The sequence below is a fragment of the Schistocerca americana genome, chromosome 2 (genome assembly GCF_021461395.2).
Source record: "Schistocerca americana isolate TAMUIC-IGC-003095 chromosome 2, iqSchAmer2.1, whole genome shotgun sequence".
NCBI lineage: Eukaryota > Metazoa > Arthropoda > Insecta > Orthoptera > Acrididae > Schistocerca > Schistocerca americana.
In genome coordinates this window covers 1,118,956,391-1,118,981,046 of record NC_060120.1, presented here as the reverse complement: position 1 = coordinate 1,118,981,046, position 24,656 = coordinate 1,118,956,391, and positions in this window count along the sequence as shown.

The window sequence follows — 24,656 nt, the reverse complement described above, 5'->3', positions numbered from 1 at the left end:
CAGTAAGAAGAGTCAGTCTTCTTTTACTTAAGTCGGCATTGTGCCTTTTCTATTGAATTCCGATGCAATTTCAGTGTTTCATCGTCAATAAGAAGGTCCGAGGGATACAGTAAACCTGAAGTGAAGCATCGGAATCTATAAGTAGTGTCACAGGAATGGTTCAAAAGATAGTCAGTAAGAAGAGTCAGATTTCTTGTAATTAAGTCGGCATTGAGCCTTTGGTATTTAATTCCGATGCAATTTCTGTGTTTCATCATCAATAAGAAGGTCAGAGGGATACAGTAAACCTGAAGTGAAGCATCGGAATCTATAACTAGTGTCACATGAACGGTTGAAAACATAGTCAGTAAGAAGAGTCAGTCTTTTTGTACTTAAGTTGGCATTGTGCCTTTTGTATTTAATTCCGATGCAATTTTTGTGTTTCGTCGTCAATAAGAACGTCCAAGGGATACAGTAAATCTTGAGTGAAGCATCGGAATCTATAACTAGTGTCACACGAATGGATTAAAACATAGTCAGTAAGAAGATACAGTCTTCTTGTACTTAAGTCGGCATTGTGCCTTTTGTAATTAATTCCGATGCAATTTCTGTGTTTCATCGTCAATAAGAAGGTCCGAGGGAGACAGTAAACCTGAAGTGAAGCATCGGAATCTATAACTAGTGTCACAGGAATGGTCAGTAGGAAGAGTCAGTCTTCTTGTCCTTAAGTCGGCATTGTGCCTTTGTATTTAATTCTGATGCAATTTCTGTGTTTCATCGTCAATAAGAAGGTCCAAGGGATACAGTAAACGTGAAGTGAAGCATCGGAATCTGTAACTAGTGTCTCAGGAATGGTTCGAAACATAGTCAGTAGGAAGTGTCGGTCTCTTTGTACTTAAGTTGGCATTGTGCCTTTTGTTTTTAATTCTGATGCAATTTCTGTGTTTCATCGTCAATAAGGAGGTCCAAGGGATACAGTAAAACTGAAGTCAAACATCGGAATCTATAACTAGTGTCACAGGAATGGTTCAAAACATATACAGTAAGAAGAGTCAGTCTTCTTTTACTTAAGTCGGCATTGTGCCTTTTCTATTGAATTCCGATGCAATTTCAGTGTTTCATCGTCAATAAGAAGGTCCGAGGGATACAGTAAACCTGAAGTGAAGCATCGGAATCTATAAGTAGTGTCACAGGAATGGTTCAAAAGATAGTCAGTAAGAAGAGTCAGATTTCTTGTAATTAAGTCGGCATTTTGCCTTTTGTATTTAATTCCGATGCAATTTCTGTGTTTCGTCGTCAATAAGAACGTCCAAGGGATACAGTAAACCTTGAGTGAAGCATCGGAATCTATAACTAGTGTCACACGAATGGATTAAAACATAGCCAGTAAGAAGATACAGTCTTCTTGTACTTAAGTCGGCATTGTGCCTTTCGTATTTGATTCCGATGCAACTTCTGTATTTCATTGTCAATAAGAAGGTCCAAGGGATACAGTATACCTGAAGTGAAGCATCGGAATCTATAACTAGTGTCACAGGAATGGTCAGTAGGAAGAGTCATTCTTCTTGTCCTTAAGACGGCATTGTGCCTTTTGTATTTAATTCCGATGCAACTTCTGTGTTTCATCGTCAATGAGAAGGTCCAAGGGATACAGTAAACCTGAAGTGAAGCATCGGAATCTGTAACTAGTGTTACAGGAATGGTTCAAAGCATAGTCAGTAAGAAGTGTCGGTCTTCATGTACTTAAGTCGGCATTGTGCCTTTGTATTAAATTCCTATGCAATTTCTGTGTTTCATAGTCAATACGAAGGTCCAAGGGATACAGTAAACCTGGAGTGAAGCATCGGAATCTATAACTAGTGTCTCAGGAATGGTTCAAAACATAGTCAGTAAGAAGTGTCGGTCTTTATGTACTTAAGTCGGCATTGTGCCTTTTGTTTTTATTTCCGAAGAAATTTCCGTGTTTCATCGTCAATAAGAAGGTCCATGGTATACAGTAAACCTGAAGTGAAGCATCGGAATCTATAACTAGTGTCACAGAAAGGGTCAGTAGGAAGAGTCAGTCTTCTTGTCCTTAAGTCGGCATTGTGCTTTTAATATTTAATTCCGATGCAATTTCTGTGTTTCATCGTCAATAAGAAGGTCCAAGGGATACAGTAAACCTGAAGTGAAGCATCGGAATCTATAACTAGTGTCACAGAAAGGGTCAGTAGGAAGTGTCAGTCTTCTTGTCCTTAAGTCGGCATTGTGCCTTTTGTATTTAATTCCGATGCAATTTCTGTGTTTCATCGTCAATAAGAACGTCCAAGGGATACAGTAAACCTGAAGTGAATTATCGGAATCTATAACTAGTGTCACAGGAATGGATTAAAACATAGTCAGTATGAAGATACAGTCTTCTTGTACTTAAGTCGGCATTGTGCCTTTCGTATTTGATGCCGATGCAATTTCTGTGTTTCATCGTCAATAAGAAGGTCCAAGGGATACAGTAAACCTGAAGTGCAACATCGGAATCTACAACTAGTGTTACAGAAAGGGTCAGTAGGAAGAGTCAGTCTTCTTGCCCTTAAGTCGGCATTGTGCTTTTTGTATTTAATTCCGATGCATTTTCTGTGTTTCATCGTCAATAAGAAGGTCAAAGGGATACAGTAAAACTGAAGTCAAACATCGGAATCTATAACCAGTGTCACAGGAATGGTTCAAATCTTAGACAGTAGGAAGGGTCAGTTTCTTGTACTTAAGTCGGCATTGTGCCTTTTGTATTTAATTCCGATGCAATTTCTGTGTTTCATCGTCAATAAGAACGTCCAAGGGATACAGTAAACCTGAAGTGAAGCATAGGAATCTATAACTAGTGTCACAGGAATGGATCAAAACATAGTCAATAAGAAGAGTCAGTCTCTTCTACTTAAGTCGGCATTGTGCCTTTTGTATTTAATTCATATGCAATTTCTGTGTTTCAACGTCAATAAGAAGGTCCAAGGGATACAGTAAACCTGAAGTAAAGCAACGGATTCTATAACTAGTGTAACAGGAATGGTTCAAAGCATAGTCAGTAAGAAGTGTCGGTCTTCATGAACTTAAGTCGGCATTGTGCCTTTTGTATTTAATTCGGATGCAATTTCTGTGTTTCATCGTCAATAAGAAGGTCCAAGTGACACAGTAAACCTGGTGTGAAGCATCGGAATCTATAACTAGTGTCACAGGAATGGTTCAGAACACAGTCAGTAAGAAGTGTCGGTCTTCATGTCCTTAAGTCGGCATTGTGCCTTTTGATTTAATTCCGATGCATTTTCTGTGTTTCATCGTCAATAAGAAGGTCCAAGGGATACAGTAAACTTGAAGTGAAGCATCGGAATCTATAACTCGTGTCACAGGAATCATTCAAAACATAGTCAGTAAGAAGTGTCTGTCTTCATGTACTTAAGTCGGCATTGTGCCTTTTCTATTTAATTCCGATGCAATTTCTGTGTTTCACCGTCAATAAGAAGATCCAAGGGATACAGTAAACCTGAAGTGAAGCATCGGAATCTATAACTCGTGTCACAGGAATGGTTCAAAAGATAGTCAGTAAGAAGTGTCTGTCTTCATGTACTTAAGTCGGCATTGTGCCTTTTGTATTTAATTCCGATGCAATTTCTGTGTTTCATTGGCAATAAGAAGGCCCAAGGGATACAGTAAACCAGGAGTGAAGCATCGGAATCTATAACTGGTGTCCCAGGAATGGTTCAAAACATAGTCAGTAAGAAGTGTCGGTCTTCATGTACCTAAGTCGGCATTGTGCCTTTCGTATTTAATTCCGATGCAATTTATGTCTTTTATCGTCAATAAGAAGGTCCAAGGGATACAGCAAACCTGAAGTGAAGCATCGGAATCTATAACTAGTGTCACAGGAATGGTTCAAAACATAGTCAGTAAGAAGTGTCGGGCTTCATGTACTTAAGTCGGCATTGTGCCTTTTGTATTTAAATTAGATGCTATTTCTGTGTTTCATCGTCAATAAGAAGGTCCAAGGGATACAGTAAACCTGAAGTCATGCATCGGAATCCATAACTAGTTTCACAGGAATGGTCAGTAGGAGGAGTCAGTTATCTTGTCCTTAAGTCGGCATTGTGCCTATTGTATTTAATTCCGATGCAATTTCTGTGTTTCATCATCAATAAGAAGGTCTGATGGATACAGTAAACCGGAAGTGAAGCATCGGAATCTACATCTAGTGTCACATGAACGGTTCAAAACATAGTAAGTAAGAAGAGTCAGTCTTTTTGTACTTAAGTCGGCATTGGCCTTTTGTATTTAATTCCGATGCAATTTCTGTGTTTTATCCTCAATAAGAAGGTCAAAGGGATGCAGTAAACCTGAAGTGAAGCATCGGAATCTCTAACTAGTGTCACAGGATTGGTTCAAAACATAGACAGTAAGAAGAGTCAGTCTTCTTGTACTTAAGTCGGCATTGTGCCTTTTGTATTTAATTCCGATGCAATTTCTGTGTTTCATCGTCAATAAGAAGGTCCAAGGGATACAGTAAAACTGAAGTCAAACATCGGAATCTATAACCAGTGTCACAGGAATGGTTCAAAACTTAGACAGTAGGAAGAGTCAGTCTTCTTGTACTTAAGTCGGCATTGTGCCTTTTGTATTTAATTCCGATGCAATTTCTGTGTTTCATCGTCAATAAGAAGGTCCCAGGGATGCAGTAAACCTGGAGTGAAGCATCGGAATCTATTACTAGTGTCACAGGAATGGTTCAGAACTTAGTCAGTAAGAAGTGTCGGTCTTCATGTCCTTAAGTCGTCATTGTGCCTTTTGTATTTAATTCCAATGCATTTTCTGTGTTTCATCGTCAATAAGAAGGTCCCAGGGATACAGTAAACTTGAAGTGTAGCATCGGAATCTATAACTCGTGTCACAGGAATGGTTCAAAACATTGTCAGTAAGAAGTGTCGGTCTTCATGTACTTAAGTCGGCATTGTGTCTTTTGTAATTAATTCCGATGCAATTTCTGTATTTCATCGTCAATAAGAAGGTCAGAGGGATACAGTAAACCTGAAGTGAAGCATCGGAATCTATAACTAGTGTCACAGGAATGGTCAGTAGGAAGAGTCAGTCTTCTTGTCCTTAAGTCGGCATTGTGCCTTTTGAATTTAATTCCGATGCAATCTCCGTGTTTCATCGTTAATAAGAAGGTCCAAGGGATACAGTAAACCTAAAGTGAATCATCGGAATCTATAACTAGTGTCACAGGAATGGTTCAAAACATAGTCAGTAAGAAGTGTCGGTCTTCATGTACTTAAGTCGGCATTGTGCCTTTTGTATTTAATTCCTATGCACTTTCTGTGTTTCATCGTCAATAAGAAGGTCCAAGGGATGCAGTAAACCTAGAGTGAAGCATCGGAATCTATAACTAGTGTCTCAGGAATGGTTCAAAACATAGTCAGTAGGAAGTGTCGGTCTTTATGTACTTAAGTCGCCATTGTGCCTTTTGTTTTTAATTCCGATGCAATTTCTGTGTTTCATCGTCAATATGAAGGTCCAAGGGATACAGTAAACCTGAAGTGAAGCATCGGAATCTATAAATAGTGTCACAGAAAGGGTCAGTAGGAAAAGTCAGTCTTCTTGTCCTTAAGTTGGCATTGTGCTTTTTGTATTTAATTGTGATGCAATTTCTGTGTTTCATCGTCAATACGAAGGTCCAAGGGATACAGTAAACCTGAAGTGAAGCATCGGAATCTATAACTAGTGTTACAGGAATGGTTCAAAGCATAGTCAGTAAGAAGTGTCGGTCTTCATAAACTTAAGTCGGCATTGAGCCTTTTGTATTTAATTCCGAAGCAATTTCTGTGTTTCAGTGTCAATAAGAAGGTCCAAGGGATACAGTAAACCTGGAGTGAAGCATCGGAATCTATAACTGGTGTCACAGGAATGGTTCAAAACATAGTCAGTAAGAAGTGTCGGTCTTCATGTACTTAAGTCGGCATTGTGCCTTTTGTATTTAAATCCGATGCTATTTCTGTGTTTCATCGTCAATAAGGAGGTCCAAGGGATACAAAAAAAATGAAGTCAAACATCGGAATCTATAACTAGTGTCACAGGAATGGTTCAAAACATAGACAGTAAGAAGAGTCAGTCTTCTTTTACTTAAGTCGGCATTGTGCCTTTTCTATTGAATTCCGATGCAATTTCAGTGTTTCATCGTCAATAAGAAGGTCCGAGGGATACAGTAAACCTGAAGTGAAGCATCGGAATCTATAAGTAGTGTCACAGGAATGGTTCAAAAGATAGTCAGTAAGAAGAGTCAGATTTCTTGTAATTAAGTCGGCATTGAGCCATTTGTATTTAATTCCGATGCAATTTCTGTGTTTCATCATCAATAAGAAGGTCAGAGGGATACAGTAAACCTAAAGTGAAGCATCGGAATCTATAACTAGTGTCACATGAACGGTTGAAAACATAGTCAGTAAGAATAGTCAGTCTTTTTGTACTTAAGTTGGCATTGTGCCTTTTGTATTTAATTCCGATGCAATTTTTGTGTTTCGTCGTCAATAAGAACGTCCAAGGGATACAGTAAATCTTGAGTGAAGCATCGGAATCTATAACTAGTGTCACACGAATGGATTAAAACATAGTCAGTAAGAAGATACAGTCTTCTTGTACTTAAGTCGGCATTGTGCCTTTTGTAATTAATTACGATGCAATTTCTGTGTTTCATCGTCAATAAGAAGGTCCGAGGGAGACAGTAAACCTGAAGTGAAGCATCGGAATCTATAACTAGTGTCACAGGAATGGTCAGTAGGAAGAGTCAGTCTTCTTGTCCTTAAGTCGGCATTGTGCCTTTGTATTTAATTCTGATGCAATTTCTGTGTTTCATCGTCAATAAGAAGGTTCAAGGGATACAGTAAACCTGAAGTGAAGCATCGGAATCTGTAACTAGTGTCTCAGGAATGGTTCGAAACATAGTCAGTAGGAAGTGTCGGTCTCTATGTACTTAAGTCGGCATTGTTCCTTTTGTTTTTAATTCCGATGCAATTTCTGTGTTTCATCGTCAATAAGGAGGTCCAAGGGATACAGTAAAACTGAAGTCAAACATCGGAATCTATAACTAGTGTCACAGGAATGGTTCAAAACATATACAGTAAGAAGAGTCAGTCTTCTTTTACTTAAGTCGGCATTGTGCCTTTTCTATTGAATTCCGATGCAATTTCAGTGTTTCATCGTCAATAAGAAGGTCCGAGGGATACAGTAAACCTGAAGTGAAGCATCGGAATCTATAAGTAGTGTCACAGGAATGGTTCAAAAGATAGTCAGTAAGAAGAGTCAGATTTCTTGTAATTAAGTCGGCATTGTGCCTTTTGTATTTAATTCCGATGCAATTTCTGTGTTTCGTCGTCAATAAGAACGTCCAAGGGATACAGTAAACCTTGAGGGAAGCATCGGAATCTATAACTAGTGTCACACGAATGGATTAAAACATAGTCAGTAAGAAGATACAGTCTTCTTGTACTTAAGTCGGCATTGTGCCTTTCGTATTTGATTCCGATGCAATTTCTGTGTTTCATCGTCAATAAGAAGGTACAAGGGATACAGTATACCTGAAGTGAAGCATCGGAATCTATAACTAGTGTCACAGGAATGGTCAGTAGGAAGAGTCAGTCTTCTTGTCCTTAAGACGGCATTGTGCCTTTTGTATTTAATTCCGATGCAACTTCTGTGTTTCATCGTCAATGAGAAGGTCCAAGGGATACAGTAAACCTGAAGTGAAGCATCGGAATCTGTAACTAGTGTTACAGGAATGGTTCAAAGCATAGTCAGTAAGAAGTGTCGGTCTTCATGTACTTAAGTCGGCATTGTGCCTTTCGTATTTAATTCGGATGCCATTTCTGTGTTTCATAGTCAATACGAAGGTCCAAGGGATACAGTAAACCTGGAGTGAAGCATCGGAATCTATAACTAGTGGCACAGGAATGGTTCACAACTTAGTCAGTAAGAAGTGTCGGTCTTCATGTCCTTAAGTCGGCATTGTGCCTTTTGTTTTTAATTCCAATGCATTTTCTGTGTTTCATCGTCAATAAGATGGTCCCAGGGATACAGTAAACTTGAAGTGTAGCATCGGAATCTATAACTCGTGTCACAGGAATGGTTCAAAACATTGTCAGTAAGACGTGTCGGTCTTCATGTACTTAAGTCGGCATTGTGTCTTTTGTAATTAATTCCGACGCAATTTCTGTGTTTCATCGTCAATAAGAAGGTCCGAGGGATACAGTAAACCTGAAGTGAAGCATCGGAATCTATAACTAGTGTCACAGGAATGGTCAGTAGGAAGAGTCAGTCTTCCTGTCCTTAAGTCGGCATTGTGCCTTTGTATTTAATTCCGATGCAATTTCTGTGTTTCATCGTCAATAAGGAGGTCCAAGGGATACGGTAAATCTGAAGTGAAGCATCGGAATCTATAACTAGTGTCACAGGAATGGTTCAAAACATAGTCAGTAAGAAGTGTCGGTCTTCATGTACTTAAGTCGGCATTGTGCCTTTGTATTAAATTCCTATGCAATTTCTGTGTTTCTTCGTCAATAAGAAGGTCCAAGGGATACAGTAAACCTAGAGTGAAGCATCGGAATCTATAACTAGTGTCTCAGGAATGGTTCAAAACATAGTCAGTAAGAAGTGTCGGTCTTTATGTACTTAAGTCGGCATTGTGCCTTTTGTTTTTATTTCCGATGCAATTTCCATGTATCATCGTCAATAAGAAGGTCCATGGTATACAGTAAACCTGAAGTGAAGCATCGGAATCTATAACTAGTGTCACAGAAAGGGTCAGTAGGAAGAGTCAGTCTTCTTGTCCTTAAGTCGGCATTGTGCTTTTTATATTTAATTCCGATGCAATTTCTGTGTTTCATCGTCAATAAGAAGGTCCAAGGGATACAGTAAACCTGAAGTGAAGTATCGGAATCTATAACTAGTGTCACAGGAATGGTTCAAAACATTGTCAGTAAGAAGAGTCAGTCTCTTGTACTTAAGTCGGCTTTGTGCCCTTTGTATTTAATTCCGATGCAATTTCTGTGTTTCATCGTCAATAAGAAGGTCCAAGGGATACAGTAAAACTGAAGTCAAGCATCGGAATCTATAACTAGTGTCACAGGAATGGTTCAAAACTTAGACAGTAGGAAGAGTCAGTCTTCTTGTACTTTAGTCGGCATTGTGCCTTTTGTATTTAATTCCGATGCAATTTCTGTGTTTCATCGTCAATAAGAACGTCCAAGGGATACAGTAAACCTGAAGTGAATTATCGGAATCTATAACTAGTGTCACAGGAATGGATTAAAACATAGTCAGTAAGAAGATACAGTCTTCTTGTACTTAAGTGGGCATTGTGCCTTTCGTATTTGATGCCGATGCGATTTCTGTGTTTCATCGTCAATAAGAAGGTCCAAGGGATACAGTAAACCTGAAGTGCAACATCGGAATCTACAACTAGTGTTACAGAAAGGGTCAGTAGGAAGAGTCAGTCTTCTTGCCCTTAAGTCGGCATTGTGCTTTTTGTATTTAATTCCGATGCAATTTCTGTGTTTCATCGTCAATAAGAAGGTCCAAGGATACAGTAAACCTGAAGTGAAGCATCGGAATCTATAACTAGTGTTACAGGAATGGTTCAAATCATAGACAGTAAGAAGGGTCAGTCTTCTTTTAATTAAGTCGGCATTGTGCCTTTTCTATTTAATTCCGATGCAATTTCAGTGTTTCATCGTCAATAAGAAGGTCAGAGGGATACAGTAAACCTGAAGTGAAGCGTCGGAATCTATAACTAGTGTCACATGAACGGTTCAAATCATAGTAAGTAAGAAGAGTCAGTCTTTTTGTACTTAAGTCGCGCATTGTGCCTTTTGTATTTGATTCCGATGCAATATCTGTATTTTATCCTTAATAAGAAGGTCAAAGGGATGCAGTAAACCTGAAGTGAAGCATCGGAATCTCTAACTAGTGTCACAGCATTGGTTCAAAACAAAGACAGTAAGAAGAGTCAGTCTTCTTGTACTTAAGTCGGCATTGTGCCTTTTGTATTCAATTCCGATGCAATTTCTGTCTTTCATCGTCAATAAGAAGTTCAAAGGGATACAGTAAAACTGAAGTCAAACATCGGAATCTATAACCAGTGTCACAGGAATGGTTCAAATCTTAGACAGTAGGAAGGGTCAGTTTCTTGTACTTAAGTCGGCATTGTGCCTTTTGTATTTAATTCCGATGCAATTTCTGTGTTTCATCGTCAATAAGAACGTCCAAGGGATACAGTAAACCTGAAGTGAAGCATAGGAATCTATAACTAGTGTCACAGGAATGGATCAAAACATAGTCAATAAGAAGAGTCAGTCTCTTCTACTTAAGTCGGCATTGTGCCTTTTGTATTTAATTCATATGCAATTTCTGTGTTTCAACGTCAATAAGAAGGTCCAAGGGATACAGTAAACCTGAAGTAAAGCAACGGATTCTATAACTAGTGTAACAGGAATGGTTCAAAGCATAGTCAGTAAGAAGTGTCGGTCTTCAGGTACTTAAGTCGGCATTGTGCCTTTTGTATTTAATTCGGATGCAATTTCTGTGTTTCATCGTCAATAAGAAGGTCCAAGTGACACAGTAAACCTGGTGTGAAGCATCGGAATCTATAACTAGTGTCACAGGAATGGTTCAGAACACAGTCAGTAAGAAGTGTCGGTCTTCATGTCCTTAAGTCGGCATTGTGCCTTTTGATTTAATTCCGATGCATTTTCTGTGTTTCATCATCAATAAGAAGGTCCAAGGGATACAGTAAACTTGAAGTGAAGCATCGGAATCTATAACTCGTGTCACAGGAATCATTCAAAACATAGTCAGTAAGAAGTGTCTGTCTTCATGTACTTAAGTCGGCATTGTGCCTTTTCTATTTAATTCCGATGCAATTTCTGTGTTTCATCGTCAATAAGAAGATCCAAGGGATACAGTAAACCTGAAGTGAAGCATCGGAATCTATAACTCGTGTCACAGGAATGGTTCAAAAGATAGTCAGTAAGAAGTGTCTGTCTTCATGTACTTAAGTCGGCATTGTGCCTTTTGTATTTAATTCCGATGCAATTTCTGTGTTTCATCGTCAATAAGAAGGCCCAAGGGATACAGTAAACCAGGAGTGAAGCATCGGAATCTATAACTGGTGTCCCAGGAATGGTTCAAAACATAGTCAGTAAGAAGTGTCGGTCTTCATGTACCTAAGTCGGCATTGTGCCATTCGTATTTAATTCCGATGCAATTTATGTCTTTTATCGTCAATAAGAAGGTCCAAGGGATACAGTAAACCTGAAGTGAAGCATCGGAATCTATAACTAGTGTCACAGGAATGGTCAGTAGGAAGAGTCAGTCTTCCTGTCCTTAAGTCGGCATTGTGCCTTTGTATTTAATTCCGATGCAATTTCTGTGTTTCATCGTCAATAAGGAGGTCCAAGGGATACAGTAAATCTGAAGTGAAGCATCGGAATCTATAACTAGTGTCACAGGAATGGTTCGAAACATAGTCAGTAAGAAGTGTCGGTCTTCATGTACTTAAGTCGGCATTGTTCCTTTGTATTAAATTCCTATGCAATTTCTGTGTTTCTTCGTCAATAAGAAGGTCCAAGGGATACAGTAAACCTAGAGTGAAGCATCGGAATCTATAACTAGTGTCTCAGGAATGGTTCAAAACATAGTCAGTAAGAAGTGTCGGTCTTTATGTACTTAAGTCGGCATTGTGCCTTTTGTTTTTATTTCCGATGCAATTTCCATGTTTCATCGTCAATAAGAAGGTCCATGGTATACAGTAAACCTGAAGTGAAGCATCGGAATCTATAACTAGTGTCACAGAAAGGGTCAGTAGGAAGAGTCAGTCTTCTTGTCCTTAAGTCGGCATTGTGCTTTTTATATTTAATTCCGATGCAATTTCTGTGTTTCATCGTCAATAAGAAGGTCCAAGGGATACAGTAAACCTGAAGTGAAGTATCGGAATCTATAACTAGTGTCACAGGAATGGTTCAAAACATTGTCAGTAAGAAGAGTCAGTCTCTTGTACTTAAGTCGGCTTTGTGCCCTTTGTATTTAATTCCGATGCAATTTCTGTGTTTCATCGTCAATAAGAAGGTCCAAGGGATACAGTAAAACTGAAGTCAAGCATCGGAATCTATAACTAGTGTCACAGGAATGGTTCAAAACTTAGACAGTAGGAAGAGTCAGTCTTCTTGTACTTTAGTCGGCATTGTGCCTTTTGTATTTAATTCCGATGCAATTTCTGTGTTTCATCGTCAATAAGAACGTCCAAGGGATACAGTAAACCTGAAGTGAATTATCGGAATCTATAACTAGTGTCACAGGAATGGATTAAAACATAGTCAGTAAGAAGATACAGTCTTCTTGTACTTAAGTCGGCATTGTGCCTTTCGTATTTGATGCCGATGCAATTTCTGTGTTTCATCGTCAATAAGAAGGTCCAAGGGATACAGTAAACCTGAAGTGCAACATCGGAATCTACAACTAGTGTTACAGAAGGGGTCAGTAGGAAGAGTCAGTCTTCTTGCCCTTAAGTCGGCATTGTGCTTTTTGTATTTAATTCCGATGCAATTTCTGTGTTTCATCGTCAATAAGAAGGTCCAAGGATACAGTATACCTGAAGTGAAGCATCGGAATCTATAACTAGTGTTACAGGAATGGTTCAAATCATAGACAGTAAGAAGGGTCAGTCTTCTTTTAATTAAGTCGGCATTGTGCCTTTTTTATTTAATTCCGATGCAATTTCAGTGTTTCATCGTCAATAAGAAGGTCAGAGGGATACAGTAAACCTGAAGTGAAGCGTCGGAATCTATAACTAGTGTCACATGAACGGTTCAAATCATAGTAAGTAAGAAGAGTCAGTCTTTTTGTACTTAAGTCGCGCATTGTGCCTTTTGTATTTGATTCCGATGCAATATCTGTATTTTATCCTCAATAAGAAGGTCAAAGGGATGCAGTAAACCTGAAGTGAAGCATCGGAATCTCTAACTAGTGTCACAGCATTGGTTCAAAACAAAGACAGTAAGAAGAGTCAGTCTTCTTGTACTTAAGTCGGCATTGTGCCTTTTGTATTCAATTCCGATGCAATTTCTGTCTTTCATCGTCAATAAGAAGTTCAAAGGGATACAGTAAAACTGAAGTCAAACATCGGAATCTATAACCAGTGTCACAGGAATGGTTCAAATCTTAGACAGTACGAAGTTTCAGTTTCTTGTACTTAAGTCGGCATTGTGCCTTTTGTATTTAATTCCGATGCAATTTCTGTGTTTCATCGTCAATAAGAACGTCCAAGGGATACAGTAAACCTGAAGTGAAGCATAGGAATCTATAACTAGTGTCACAGGAATGGATCAAAACATAGTCAATAAGAAGAGTCAGTCTCTTCTACTTAAGTCGGCATTGTGCCTTTTGTATTTAATTCATATGCAATTTCTGTGTTTCAACGTCAATAAGAAGGTCCAAGGGATACAGTAAACCTGAAGTAAAGCAACGGATTCTATAACTAGTGTAACAGGAATGGTTCAAAGCATAGTCAGTAAGAAGTGTCGGTCTTCATGTACTTAAGTCGGCATTGTGCCTTTTGTATTTAATTCGGATGCAATTTCTGTGTTTCATCGTCAATAAGAAGGTCCAAGTGACACAGTAAACCTGGTGTGAAGCATCGGAATCTATAACTAGTGTCACAGGAATGGTTCAGAACACAGTCAGTAAGAAGTGTCGGTCTTCATGTCCTTAAGTCGGCATTGTGCCTTTTGATTTAATTCCGATGCATTTTCTGTGTTTCATCATCAATAAGAAGGTCCAAGGGATACAGTAAACTTGAAGTGAAGCATCGGAATCTATAACTCGTGTCACAGGAATCATTCAAAACATAGTCAGTAAGAAGTGTCTGTCTTCATGTACTTAAGTCGGCATTGTGCCTTTTCTATTTAATTCCGATGCAATCTCTGTGTTTCATCGTCAATAAGAAGATCCAAGGGATACAGTAAACCTGAAGTGAAGCATCGGAATCTATAACTCGTGTCACAGGAATGGTTCAAAAGATAGTCAGTAAGAAGTGTCTGTCTTCATGTACTTAAGTCGGCATTGTGCCTTTTGTATTTAATTCCGATGCAATTTCTGTGTTTCATCGTCAATAAGAAGGCCCAAGGGATACAGTAAACCAGGAGTGAAGCATCGGAATCTATAACTGGTGTCCCAGGAATGGTTCAAAACATAGTCAGTAAGAAGTGTCGGTCTTCATGTACCTAAGTCGGCATTGTGCCTTTCGTATTTAATTCCGATGCAATTTATGTCTTTTATCGTCAATAAGAAGGTCCAAGGGATACAGTAAACCTGAAGTGAAGCATCGGAATCTATAACTAGTGTCACAGGAATGGTTCAAAACATAGTCAGTAAGAAGTGTCGGTCTTCATGTACTTAAGTCGGCATTGTGCCTTTTGTATTTAAATTAGATGCTATTTCTGTGTTTCATCGTCAATAAGAAGGTCCAAGGGATACAGTAAACCTGAAGTCATGCATCGGAATCCATTACTAGTTTCACAGGAATGGTCAGTAGGAGGAGTCAGTTATCTTGTCCTTAAGTCGGCATTGTGCCTATTGTATTTAATTCCGATGCAATTTCTGTGTTTCATCATCAATAAGAAGGTCTGATGGATACAGTAAACCTGAAGTGAAGCATCGGAATCTACATCTAGTGTCACATGAACGGTTCAAAACATAGTCAGTAAGAAGAGTCAGTCTTTTTGTACTTAAGTCGGCATTGGCCTTTTGTATTTAATTCCGATGCAATTTCTGTGTTTTATCCTCAATAAGAAGGTCAAAGGGATGCAGTAAACCTGAAGTGAAGCATCGGAATCTCTAACTAGTGTCACAGGATTGGTTCAAAACATAGACAGTAAGAAGAGTCAGTCTTCTTGTACTTAAGTCGGCATTGTGCCTTTTGTATTTAATTCCGATGCAATTTCTGTGTTTCATCGTCAATAAGAAGGTCCAAGGGATACAGTAAAACTGAAGTCAAACATCGGAATCTATAACCAGTGTCACAGGAATGGTTCAAAACTTAGACAGTAGGAAGAGTCAGTCTTCTTGTACTTAAGTCGGCATTGTGCCTTTTGTATTTAATTCCGATGCAATTTCTGTGTTTCATCGTCAATAAGACCGTGCAAGGGATAGAGTAAACCTGAAGTGAAGCATAGGAATCTATAACTAGTGTCACAGGAATGGATCAAAGCATAGTCTGTAAGAAGAGTCAGTCTCTTCTACTTAAGTCGGCATTGTGCCTTTTGTATTTAATTCATATGCAATTTCTGTGTTTCAACGTCAATCGGAAGGTCCAAGGGATACAGTAAAACTGAAGTCAAGCATCGGAATCTATAACTAGTGTCACAGGATTGGTTCAAAACATAGACAGTAAGAAGATACAGTCTTCTTGTACTTAAGTCGGCATTGTGCATTTTGTATTTGATTCCGATGCAATTTCTGTGTTTCATCGTCAATAAGAAGGTCCAAGGGATACAGTATACCTGAAGTGAAGCATCGGAATCTATAACTAGTGTCACAGGAATGGTCAGTAGGAAGAGTCTGTCTTCTTGTCCTTAAGACGGCATTGTGCCTTTTGTATTTAATTCCGATGCAATTTCTGTGTTTCAGCGTCAATAAGAAGGTCCAAGGGATACAGTAAACCTGAAGTGAAGCAACGGAATCTATAACTAGTGTTACAGGAATGGTTCAAAGCATAGTCAGTAAGAAGTGTCGGTCTTCATGCACTTAAGTCGGCATTCTGCCTTTTGTATTTAATTCGGATGCAATTTCTGTCTTTCATCGTCGATAAGAAGGTCCAAGTGATACAGTAAACCTGGTGTGAAGCATCGGAATCTATAACTAGTGTCACAGGAATGGTTCAGAACACAGTCAGTAAGGAGTGTCGGTCTTCATGTCCTTAAGTCGGCATTGTGCCTTTTGTATTTAATTCCGATGCATTTTCTGTGTTTCATCGTCAAAAAGAAGGTCCAAGGGATACAGTAATCTTGAAGTGAAGCATCGGAATCTATAACTCGTGTCACAGGAATGGTTCAAAACATAGTCAGTAAGAAGTGTCTGTATTCATGTACTTAAGTCGGCATTGTGCCTTTTGTATTTAATTCCGATGCAATTTCTGTGTTTCATCGTCAATAAGAAGGTCCGAGAGATACAGTAAACCTGAAGTGAAGCATCGCAATCTATAACTAGTGTCACAGAAATGGTCAGTAGGTGGAGTCAGTCATCTTTTCCTTAAGTCGGCATTGTGCCTTTTGTATTTAATTCCGATGCAATTTCTGTGTTTCATCATCAATAAGAAGGTCAGAGGGATACAGTAAACCTGAAGTTGAGCATCGGAATCTATAACTAGTGTCACATGAACGGTTCAAAACATAGTCAGTAAGAAAAGTCAGTCTTTTTGTACTTAAGATTGCCTTGTGCCTTTTATATTTAATTCCGATGCAATTTCTGTGTTTTATCCTCAATAAGAAGGTCAAAGGGATGCAGTAAACCTGAAGTGAAACATCGGAATCTCTAACTAGTGTCACAGGATTGGCTCAAAACATAGTCAGTAAGAAGTGTCGGTCTTCATGTACTTAAGTCGGCATTGTGCTTTTTGTATTTAATTCGGATGCAATTTCTGAGTTTCATCGTCAATAAGAACGACCAAGTGATACAGTAAACCTGGTGTGAAGCATCGGAATCTATAACTAGTGTCACAGGAATGGTTCAGAACACAGTCAGTAAGAAGTGTTGGTCTTCATGTCCTTAAGTCGGCATTGTGCCTTTTGTATTTAATTCCGATGCATTTTCTGTGTTTCATCGTCAATAAGAAGGTCCAAGGGATACAGTAAACTTGAAGTGAAGCATCGGAATCTATAACTCGTGTCACAGGAATGGTTCAAAACATAGTCAGTAAGAAGTGTCTGTCTTCATGTACTTAAGTTGGCATTGTGCCTTTTGTATTTAATTCCGATGCAATTTCTGTGTTTCATCGTCAATAAGAAGGTCCGAGGGATACAGTAAAACTGAAGTGAAGCATCGGAATCTATAACTAGTGTCACAGGAATGGTCAGTACGAAGAGTCAGTCTTCTTGTCCTTAAGTCGGCATTGTGCCTTTTGTATTTAATTCCGATGCAATTTCTGTGTTTCATCGTCAATAAGAAGATCCATGGGATACAGTAAACCTGAAGTGAAGCATCGGAATCTATAACTAGTGTTACAAGAATGGTTCAAAGCATAGTCAGTAAGAAGTGTCGGTCTTCATGTACTTAAGTCGGCATTGTGCCTTTTGTATTTATTTTCTATGCAATTTCTGTGTTTAATCGTCAATAAGAAGGTCCAAAGGATACAGTAAACCTAGAGTGAAGCATTGGAATCTATAACTAGTGTCACAGAAAGGGTCAGTATGAAGAGTCAGTCTTCTTGTCCTTAAGTCGGCATTGTGCTTTCTGTATTTAATTCCGATGCAATTTCTGTGTTTCATCGTCAATAAGAAGGTCCAAGGGATATAGTAAACCTGAAGTGAAGCATCGGAATCTATAACTAGTGTTACAGGAATGGTTAAAAACATAGTCAGTAAGAAGTGTCGGTCTTCATAAACTTATTCGGCATTGTGCCTTTTGTATTTAATTCCGAAGCAATTTCTGTGTTTCATCGTCAATAAGAAGGTCCAAGGGATACAGTAAACCAGGAGTGAAGCATCGGAATCTATAACTGGTGTCCCAGGAGTGGTTCAAAACATAGTCAGTAAGAAGTGTCGGTCTTCATGTACCTAAGTCGGCATTGTGCCTTTCGTATTTAATTCCGATGCAATTTATGACTTTTATCGTCAATAAGAACGTCCAAGGGATACAGTAAACCTGAAGTGAAGCATCGGAATCTATAACTAGTGTCACAGGAATGGTTCAAAACATAGTCAGTAAGAAGTGTCGGTATTCATGTACTTAAGTCGGCATTGTGCCTTTTGTATTTAAATTAGATGCTATTTCTGTGTTTCATCGTCAATAAGAAGGTCCAAGGGATACGGTAATCCTGAAGTGATGCATCGGAATCTATAACTAGTTTCACAGGAATGGTCAGAAGGAGGAGTCAGTCATCTTGTACTTAAGTCGACACTGTGCCTATTGTATTTAATTCCGATGCAATATCTGCGTTTCATCATCAATAAGAAGGTCAGAGGGATACAGTACACCTGAAGTGAAGCATCGGAATCTATATCTAGTGTCACAAGAACGGTTCAAAACATAGTCAGTAAGAAGAGTCAGTCTTTTTGTACTTAAGTCGGCATTGTGCCTTTTGTATTTAATTCCGATGCAATTTCTGTGTTTTATCCTCAATAAGAAGGTCAAAGGGATGCAGTAAACCAGAAGTGAAGCATCGCATCCTCTAACTAGTGTCACAGGATTGGTTCAAAAAATAGACAGTAAGAAGAGTCAGTCTTCTTGTACTTAAGTCGGCATTGTGCCTTTTGTATTTAATTCCGATGCAATTTCTGTGTTTCATCGTCAATAAGAACGTGCAAGGGATACAGTAAACCTGAAGTGAAGCATCGGAATCTATAACTAGTGTCACAGGAATGGTCAGTAGTAAGAGTCTGTCTTCTTGTCCTTAAGACGGCATTGTGCATTTTGTATTTGATTCCGATGCAATTTCAGTGTTTCATCGTCAATAAGAAGGTCCAAGGGATACAGTATACGTGAAGTGAAGCATCGGAATCTATAACTGGTGTCACAGGAATGGTCAGTAGGAAGAGTCTGTCTTCTTGTCCTTAAGACGGCATTCTGCCTTTTTTATTTAATTCGGATGCAATTTCTGTGTTTCATCGTCGATAAGAAGGTCCAAGTGATACAGTAAACCTGGTGTGAAGCATCGGAATCTATAACTAGTGTCACAGGAATGGTTCAGAACACAGTCAGTAAGAAGTGTCGGTCTTCATGTCCTTAAGTCGGCATTGTGCCTTTTGTATTTAATTCCGATGCAATTTCTGTGTTTCATCGTCGATAAGAAGGTCCGAGAGATACAGTAAACCTGAAGTGAAGCATCGCAATCTATAACTAGTGTCACAGGAATGGTCAGTAGGAGGAGTCAGTCATCTTGTTCTTATGTCGGCATTGTGCCTTTTGTATTTAATTCCGATGCAATTTCTGTGTTTCATCATCAATAAGAAGGTCAGAGGGATACAGTAAACCTGAAGTGAAGCATCGGAATCTATAACTAGTGTCACATGAACAGTTCAAAACATAGTCAGTAGGAAGAGTCAGTCTTTTTGTACTTAAGATGGCATTGTGCCTTTTATATTTAATTCCGATGCAATTTCTGTGTTTTATCCTCAATAAGAAAGTCAAAGGGATGCAGTAAACCTGAAGTGAAGCATCGGAATCTCTAACTAGTGTCACAGGATTGGCTCAAAACATAGACAGTAAGAAGAGTCAGTCTTCTTGTTCTTAAGTCGGCATTGTGCCTTTTGTATTTAATTCCGATGCAATTTCTGTGTTTCATCGTCAATAAGAAGGTCCAAGGGATACAGTAAAACTGAAGTCAAACATCGGAATCTATAACCAGTGTCACAGGAATGGTTCAAAACTTAGACAGTAGGAAGAGTCAGTTTTCTTGTACTTAAGTCGGCATTGTGCCTTTTGTATTTAATTCCGATGCAATTTCTGTGTTTCATCGTCAATAAGACCGTCCAAGGGATACAGTAAACCTGAAGTGAAGGATAGGAATCTATAACTAGTGTCACAGGAATGGATCAAAACATAGTCAGTAAGAAGAGTCAGTCTCTTCTACTTAAGTCGTCATTGTGCCTTTTGTATTTAATTCATATGCAATTTCTGTGTTTCAACGTCAATCAGAAGGTCCAAGGGATACAGTAAAACTGAAGTCAAGCATCGGAATCTATAACTAGTGTCACAGGATTGGTTCAAATCATAGACAGTAAGAAGATACAGTCTTCTTGTACTTAAGTCGGCATTGTGCATTTTGTATTTGATTCCGATGCAATTTCTGTGTTTCACCGTCAATAAGAAGGTCCAAGGGATACAGTATACCTGAAGTGAAGCATCGGAATCTGAAACTAGTGTCACAGGAATGGTCAGTAGGAAGAGTCAGTCTTCTTGTCCTTAAGACGGCATTGTACCTTTTGTATTTTATTCCGATGCAATTTCTGTGTTTCATCGTCAATAAGGAGGTCCAAAGGATACAGTAAACCTGAAGTGAAGCAACGGAATCTATAACTAGTGTTACAGGAATGGTTCAGAGCATAGTCAGTAAGAAGTGTCAATCTTCATGTACTTAAGTCGGCATTGCGCCTTTTGTATTCAATTCGGATGCAATTTCTGTGTTTCATCGTCAATAAGAAGGTCCAAGTGATACAGTAAACCTGGTGTGAAGCATCAGAATCTATAACTAGTGTCACAGGAATGGTTCAGAACACAGTCAGTAAGAAGTGTCGGTCTTCATGTCCTTAAGTCGGCATTGTGCCTTTTGTATTTAATTCCGATGCATTTTCTGTGTTTCATCGTCAATAAGAAGGTCCAAGGGATACAGTAAACTTGAAGTGAAGCATCGGAATCTATAACTCGTGTCACAGGAATGGTTCAAAACATAGTCAGTAAGAAGTGTCTGTCTTCATGTACTTAAGTGGCATTGTGCCTTTTGTATTTAATTCCGATGCAATTTCTGTGTTTCATCGTCAATAAGAAGGTCCGAGGGATACAGTAAACCTGAAGTGAAGCATCGGAATCTATAACTAGTGTCACAGGAATGGTCAGTAGGAAGAGTCAGTCTTCTTGTCCTTAAGTCGGCATTGAGCCTTTTGTATTTAATTCCGATGCAATTTCTGTGTTTCATCGTCAATAAGAAGGTCCAAGGGATACAGTAAACCTGAAGTGAAGCATCGGAATCTATAACTAGTGTTACATGAATGGTTCAAAATATAGTCAGTAAGAAGTGTCGGTCTTCATGTACTTAAGTCGGCATTGTGCCTTTTGTATTTAATTTCTATGAAATTTCTGTGTTTCATCGTCAATAAGAAGGTCCAAAGGATACAGTAAACCTAGAGCGAAGCATCGGAATCTATAACTAGTGTCTCAGGAATGGTTCAAAACATAGTCAGTAAGAAGTGTCGGTCTTCGTGTACTTAGGTCGGCATTGTGCCTTTTGTTTTTAATTCCGATGCAATTTCTGTGTTTCATCGTCAATAAAAAGGTCCAAGGGATACAGAAAACCTGAAGTGAAGCATCGGAATCTATAACTAGTGTCACAGGAATGGTTCAATACACTGTCAGTAAGAAGTGTCGGTCTTCATGTAATTAAGTCGGCATTGTGCCTTTTGTATTTAATTCCGATGCAATTTCTGTGTTTCATCGTCAATAAGAAGGTCCAAGGGATACAGTAAACCTGAAGTGAAGCATCGGAATCAATAACTAGTGTCACAAGAATGGTCAGTAGGAAGAGTCAGTCTTCTTGTTCTTAAGTCGGCATTGTGCCTTTTGTATGTAATTCCAATGCAATTTCTGTGTTTCATCGTCAATAAGAAGGTCCAAGGGATACAGTAAACCTGAAGTGAAGCATCGGAATCTATAAGTAGTGTCACAGGAATGGTCAGTAGGATGAGTCAGTCTTCTTGTCCTTAAGTCTGCATTGTGCCTTTTGAATTTAATTCCGATGCAATTTCTGTGTTTCATCGTCAATAATAGGGTCCAAGGGATACCGTAAACCTGAACTGAAGCATCGGAATCTATAACTAGTGTCACAGGGATGGTTCAAAACATAGTCAGTAAGAAGTGTCGGTCTCCATGTACTTAAGTCGGCATTGTGGCTTTTGTATTTAATTCCGATGCAATTTCTGTGTTTCATCGTCAATAAGAAGTTCCAAGGCATACAGTAAACCTTGAGTGATGCATCGGAATCTATAACTAGTGTCACAGGAATGGTCAGTAGGAAGAATCAGTCAGCTTGTCCTTAAGGCGGCATTGTGACTTTTGTACTTAATTCCGATGCAATTGCTGTGTTTCATCGTCAATAAGAAGGTCCAAGGGATACAGTAAACCTGAAGTGAAGCATCGGAATCTATAACTAGTGTCACAAAAATGGTCAGTAGGAAGAGTCAGTCTTCTTGTCCTTAAGTCGGCATTGTGCCTTTTGTATTTAATTCCGATGCAATTTCTGTGTTTCATCGACAATAAGAGGGTGCAAGGGATACAGTAAACCTGAAGTGAAGCATGGGGACCTATTACTAGTGTCACAGAAATGGTTCAAAACATAGTCAGTAAGAAGTGTCGGTCTTCATGTACTTAAGTCGGCATTGTGCCTTTTGTATTTAATTCCGATGCAATTTCTGTGTTTCATCGTCAATAAGAAGGTCCAAGGGATACAGTAAACCTGAAGTGAAGCATCGGAATCTTTAACTAGTGTCACAGGATTGGTCAGTAGGAAGAGTCAGTCTTCTTGTCCTTAAGTCGGCATTGTGCCTTTTGTATTTAATTCCGATGCAACTTCTGTGTTTCATCGTCAATAAGAAGGTCAAAGGGATACAGTAAACCTGAAGTGAAGCATCGGAATCTATAACTAGTGTCACAGGAATGGTTCAAAACATAGTTAAGAAGAAGTGTCGGCTTCATGTACTTAAGTCGGCATTGTGGCTATTGTATTTAATTCCAATGCAATTTCTGTGTTTCATAGTCAACAAGAAGGTCCAAGGGATACAGTAAACAAGAAGTGAAGCATCGGAATCTATAACTAGAGTCACAGGAATGGTCAGTAGGAAGAGTCAGTCTTCTTGTCCTTAAGTCGGCATTGTGCCTTTTGTATTTAATTCCGATGCAATTTCTGTGTTTCATCGTCAATAAGAGGGTCCAAGGGATACCGTAAACCTGAACTGAAGCACCGGAATCTATAACTAGTATCACAGGAATGGTTCAAAACATAGTCAGTAAGAAGTGTCGGCCTTCATGTACTTAAGTCGGCATTGTGCCTTTTGTATTTAATTCCGATGCAATTTCTGTGTTTCATCGTCAATAAGAAGGTCCAAGGGATACAGTAAACCTTGAGTGAAGCATCGGAATCTATAACTAGTGTCACAGGAATGGTCAGTAGGAAGAATCAGTCTGCTTGTCCTTAAGTCGGCATTGTGCTTTTTGTATTTAATTCCGATGCAATTTCTGTGTTTCATCGTCAATAAGAAGGTCCAAGGGATACAGTAAACCTGAAGTGAAGCATCTTAATCTATAACTAGTGTCACAGGAATGGTCAGTAGGAAGAGTCAGTCTTCTTGTCCTTAAGTCGGCATTGTGCCTTTTGTATTTAGTTCCGATGCAATTTCTGTGTTTCAACGTCAATAAGAAGGTCCAAGGGATACAGTAAACCTGAAGTGAAGCATCGGAATCTTTAACTAGTGTCACAGGATTGGTCAGTAGGAAGAGTCTGTCTTCTTGTCCTTAAGTCGGCATTGTGCCCTTTGTATTTAGTTCCGATGCAACTTCTGTGTTTTATCGTCAATAAGAAGGTACAAGGGATACAGTAAACCTGAAGTGATGCATCGGAATCTATAACTAGTGTCACAGGAATGGTTCATATCATAGTCAGTAAGAAGTGTCGGTCTTCATGCACTTCAGTCGGCATTGTGCCTTTTGTATTTAATTGCGACGCAATTTCTGTGTTTCATCGTCAATAAGAGGGTCCAAGGGATACAGTAAACCTGAAGTGAAGCATCGGAATCTATAACTAGTGTCACAGGAATGGTCAGTAGGAAGAGTCAGTCTTCTTGTCCTTAAGTCAGCATTGTGCCTTTTGTATTTAATTCCGATGTAATTTCTGTGTTTCATCGTCAAAAAGAAGGTCCAAGGGATACAGAAAAACTGGAGTGATGCATCGGAATCTATAACTAGTGTCACAGGAATGGTCAGCAGGAAGAGTCAATCTTTACGTCCTTATGTCGGCATTCTGCCTTTTGTATTTAATTCCGATGCAATTTCTGTGTCTCATCGTCAATAAGAAGGTCCAAGGGATACAGTAAACCTGAAGTGAATCATCGGAATCTATAACTAATGTCACAGGAATAGTTCAAATCAGAGCCAGTAAGAAGTGTCGGTCTGCATGTACGTAAGTCGGCATTGTGGCTTTTGTATTTAATTCCGATGCAATTTCTGTGTTTCATCGTCAATAAGAAGGTCCAAGGGATACAGTAAACCTGAAGTGAAGCATCGGAATCTTTAACTAGAGTCACAGTATTGGTCAGTAGGAAGAGTCAGTCATCTTGTCCTTAAGTCGGCATTGTGCCTTTGTATTTAATTCCGATGCAACTTCTGTGTTTCATCGTCAATAAGAAGGTACAAGGGATACAGTAAACCAGAAGTGATGCATCGGAATCTATAACTAGTGTCACAGGAATGGTTCAAATCATAGTCAGTAAGAAGTGTCGGTCGTCATGTACCTAAGTAGGCATTGTGCCTTTTGTATTTAGTTCCGATGCAATTTCTGTGTTTCAACGTCAATAAGAAGGTCCAAGGGATACAGCAAACCAGAAGTGATGCATCGGAATCTATAACTAGTGTCACAGGAATGGTCAGCAGGAAGAGTCAATCTTTACGTCCTTATGTCGGCATTCTGCCTTTTG